This window comes from Chelmon rostratus, chromosome 15 (assembly GCF_017976325.1).
Source record: "Chelmon rostratus isolate fCheRos1 chromosome 15, fCheRos1.pri, whole genome shotgun sequence".
NCBI lineage: Eukaryota > Metazoa > Chordata > Actinopteri > Chaetodontiformes > Chaetodontidae > Chelmon > Chelmon rostratus.
In genome coordinates this window covers 3,041,303-3,045,623 of record NC_055672.1, presented here as the reverse complement: position 1 = coordinate 3,045,623, position 4,321 = coordinate 3,041,303, and the positions used below count along the sequence as shown (strand labels likewise).

The window sequence follows — 4,321 nt, the reverse complement described above, 5'->3', positions numbered from 1 at the left end:
AACCAATCAGTTTCATGCATCTCCTGCGATTCCATCTGCATAAGAAGCAACTGCTTGTTGAGCAAGAAGCTTTTCAACGCTGATAAGAAACAATAATCGTTTTAATTTTTGATGTAGATGCTCACGTGTGAAATCTTTCAATCTGAGGCACAGACGTCAGAGCCTCTCATTGGTTTTCATGGACACTTTGAGTCATTAAAGTTAACTGAAGGGGACAAATGATTGATATAAAATGTTTGTGACTTGTCTCTATGCTGTGACACAACTTTGATTCAGTTCATCGAAATAGTCTTGAGCCGCAGCTGTCCACGACTGAGCAGTTACAGTCGTTTGAAGCAACAGGAAACAGATGTCAAAGAAAGTCCACTTCCACTGGTGACGTCTGATATCTACATGAATGAATGTGTCTCTGATGATGCTGTGATTGTAGGAGGAGAGTCTGTGTGAACCACAGGAGCTCACCAGGAGTAAAAGTGCTCGTCTCCAGACAGAAGACCCTGAGAAACATCCACAACAAACCAAGACTATACTTTCAGGGATCATTTCTTTAGTTATTGACTTGAGAAATGTGTTTCTAAAGAGTTTGGTCTTGCTGCCCACGATGAAGAGTTGAGATGTTTCCTTCAGAGCAGGAAACTGGTGGGAAGACTTTGTTTCTTCTCCACTGTTGAAGATTGTTCAGAGTTTCTGAACGAGACTCTGATGGAGGAAACATGATCTGAGTGGAGACTGTTGTTCTGTTCTAAAGTAAAAATTTCAAAGTTTTAATGATTTCACTTTTTAAAAACAATTATTTCTTTAAAATTTTACTTAAACCAATTACACCAGAGTGCTGCAGCAGGATGCTCTCAAGATATTTTTTAAGGAGGCAATAAATTGAGTTTGTTTGCTCTCACATGAAGTGAAGTATAAATGCAGGAATTCATGCATGAAGTTTGGTGACTTTAAGTAACCCCCAGCACAGCTCCATCAGCTTCAACCTGAGCAGAGGTCTAATCAGCTGGAACAGCAGCAAACACCTGTGTGGGAGTGCAGGACCTGTAAAGACCCGCCCACACAGGTGTGTTCACTTCATGTTGCCTGATTAGACCTCCTCTCAGAGCATCTGCACTCTGTGATGGATTGACCTCTTCATGATTCTTTTGTTAATTTTGTTGCATTTGTTTGAACAGGACAACTTGAAGCTTCATGATGTGTGAGTAGATGGAGATGAAACACTGCAGGTTAACTTCCAGCTGAACTCCACCCAACTTCAACCTGAGCGAAACAAAGCACAGGACAAAGTCTGATTCTTTAAACAAGACAATCAGTCTCCACTCAGATCATGTTTCCTCCATCAGAGTCTCGTTCAGAAACACTGAACAATCTTCAACAGTGGAGAAGAAACAAAGTCTTCTCATCCGTTTCCTGCTCTGAAGGAAACATCTCAACTCTTCATCGTGGGCAGCGAGACCAAACTCTTTAGAAACACAGTTCTCAAGTCAACAACTAAAGAAATGATCCCTGAAAGTATAGTCTTGGTTTGTTGTGGATGTTTCTCAGGGTCTTCTGTCTGGAGACGAGCACTTTTACTCCTGGTGAGCTCCTGTGGTTCACACAGACTCTCCTCCTGCTAATGAAAGCAGAGCCTCTCTTTGATTCATTAAAGTTAAATGAAGGGGACAAATGATTTAGATCAACTGTGTGTTTAACCAGTTTGTCCACAGCTGGGGCAGCTACAGGACTTTGTAGCAACAGATGTCAAAAACTCCACTTCCACTGGTGACGTCTGATATCTACATGAATGAATGTGTCTCTGATGATGCTGTGATTGTAGGAGGAGAGTCTGTGTGAACCACAGGAGCTCACCAGGAGTAAAAGTGCTCGTCTCCAGACAGGAGACCCTGAGAAACATCCACAACAAACCAAGACTGTACCTTCAGGGATCATTTCTTTAGTTGTTGACTTGAGAAATGTGTTTCTAAAGAGTTTGGTCTCGCTGCCCACGATGAAGAGTTGAGATGTTTCCTTCAGAGCAGGAAACGGGTGAGAAGACTTTGTTTCTTCTCTACTGTTGAAGATTGTTCAGTGTTTCTGAACGAGACTCTGATGGAGGAAACATGATCTGAGTGGAGATTGTTTGTCTTGTTTAAAGAATCAGACTTTGCCCTGTGCTTTCTTTAGCTCAGGTTCAAGTTAACCTGCAGTGTTTCATCTCCATCTACTCACACTTCATGAAGCTTCAAGTTGTCCTGTTCAAACAAATGCAACAAAACTAAGAAGAATCAAGAAGAGGTCAATCCATCACAGTGTGCAGATGCTCTGAGAGGAGGTCTAATCAGGCAACATGAAGTGAACACACCTGTGTGGGCGGGTCTTTACAGGTCCTGCACTCCCACACAGGTGTTTGCTGCTGTTCCAGCTGATTAGACCTCTGCTCAGGTTGAAGCTGATGGAGCTGAGCTGGGGGTTACTTAAGGTCACCAAACTTCATGCAGGAATTCCTGCATTTACACTTCACTTCATGTGAGAATAAACAATTGCCTCCTTAAAACATATTGAGAGCACCCTGCTGCAGTAAAATTTTAAAGAGGAGATTTTTTTTTTTTTTTAATTAAAGTCATTAAAACTTTAAGTTTTTAAAAATGATTTTACTTCAGAACAGAACAACAGTCTCCACTCAGATCATGTTTCCTCCATCAGAGTCTCGTTCAGAAACACTGAACAATCTTCAACAGTGGAGAAGAAACAAAGTCTTCCCACCAGTTTCCTGCTCTGAAGGAAACATCTCAACTCTTCATCGTGGGCAGCGAGACCAAACTCTTTAGAAACACATTTCCCAAGTCAACAACTAAAGAAATGATCCCTGAAAGTATAGTCTTGGTTTGTTGTGGATGTTTCTCAGGGTCTTCTGTCTGGAGACGAGCACTTTTACTCCTGGTGAGCTCCTGAGGTTCACACAGACTCTCCTCCTACAATCACAGCATCATCACTGACATGTTGTGTCTGTCTGTTAACTTCCTGTTTTAAGTTTTTAATAGTTTTTATTTTAAAGGTGTATTTCTCAGTGTGATCATTTTTAACAGTGAAAAATTGTCTTAAAGTAAAACTTGAACAGTTTTTGAACTTTTACACCTTTGCAACACTGACTGGAAAATGACTGAATGCAGGAAACATGTTTAATTATCTGCTGCTACAAAGCATAAACCTTCATTCCAACTTTACCAAAGGTCACACGGATTTAATTTTGAGGTTACCTCCTTTACTAAAGGGAACATCTCAGCTGTGTGAGTTACAGTAATTCAGACGTTCGGGTCCAGATTGTGGTTTTAAGAGATAAAATCCTTGAGATTTAGATGTGAGATTATCTGAGGAATATTAGGAGGATCTTATTCATCGAGTCCACTTCTCAATGTGCCAGAAAATGAAATCATCCAATGAGCAAACACGGGATTCTTGTCTCTTTACTGTAAAACACTCTGCTGTTGCACATTTTTACACAACATCTGGACTGAGATATTACAGCTCTCAAATCACGGGCTGAAGAGAGATCCCTGAAAGTATAATCTACCTTTTTAATGCAGATTTTTCATTGTTTTATGTGCAGAAAAGAGGACTTCACACCACCTCCAATCACAGCTTCATCACTGAGGATAAAGTGCAGTAATACAGAAAACATCTGGAGCAGGCAGAGGCAGATAATAAACACTTTGTTTCCTATAAAGGCTCTCTTTTCTAATAGATGTATGTAAACTCTCCCACATGTTTCTCCTGTGGTTGTTGCAGTGGTGTCTGACATTTACAGTCTTGCGTGACTTTTGCTGTCTTTCCTTTTGGGTGCTGATGCAAGTTTGAGCGGCTACAGTTCTGATGCTTTCACTTTTCATTTAACTCGTGCTTTGCAGAAGTCACCGCGTGTTGACACAGTTTTTGCATGCCAAACTGACCAAGATGGTGTTTGTGTCATTCTGGAAGAAAATGCTGCCAAAAAACACTTTCGGCTCAAATGGTTTCATTGCCAGAAAGCATTAAAAACACAAACCTCCCTTATGTAAACAGACATGAACACTATTGGTCAGCACAAATCTCTTTCTAATAAATGTGCAATCTGTGATCAACATGTAAACACAAGTTTATCCATATGAGTCTTTTCATACACTGACAGTCAGTTGGGTTTTGTTCTTTACTGAAATATCTCGACAACTGTTGGATGATCGGCTGTAAAATCTGCTGCAGACGTTCATGGTCCCCAGAGGATGACCGCATCAGCCTCAGTTGCACTTGGAGTTTAGTGCTAATTAGCAAATGTTTGCATGCTAACATGCTAAAGCAACACTCAGAA

At 40.8% G+C, this 4,321-nt stretch overlaps 4 non-coding genes across 4 annotated transcripts; 2 read left to right on the top strand and 2 right to left on the bottom strand.

The window, feature by feature from the left end:
* The first annotated feature begins 520 nt into the window (after positions 1 to 520).
* Positions 521 to 727, top strand: LOC121619000. The gene has a single exon (XR_006007465.1). It is a non-coding gene; the product is annotated as a small nucleolar RNA U3 (small nucleolar RNA).
* Positions 728 to 1,312: 585 nt separating this feature from the next.
* LOC121619010 lies at positions 1,313 to 1,519 on the bottom strand. Its single transcript, XR_006007474.1, has one exon. It is a non-coding gene; the product is annotated as a small nucleolar RNA U3 (small nucleolar RNA).
* Positions 1,520 to 1,906: 387 nt separating this feature from the next.
* On the top strand, positions 1,907 to 2,113 carry LOC121619011. Its single transcript, XR_006007475.1, has one exon. It is a non-coding gene; the product is annotated as a small nucleolar RNA U3 (small nucleolar RNA).
* Positions 2,114 to 2,654: 541 nt separating this feature from the next.
* LOC121619009 lies at positions 2,655 to 2,861 on the bottom strand. Its single transcript, XR_006007473.1, has one exon. It is a non-coding gene; the product is annotated as a small nucleolar RNA U3 (small nucleolar RNA).
* Between the last annotated feature and the right edge of the window lie 1,460 nt (positions 2,862 to 4,321).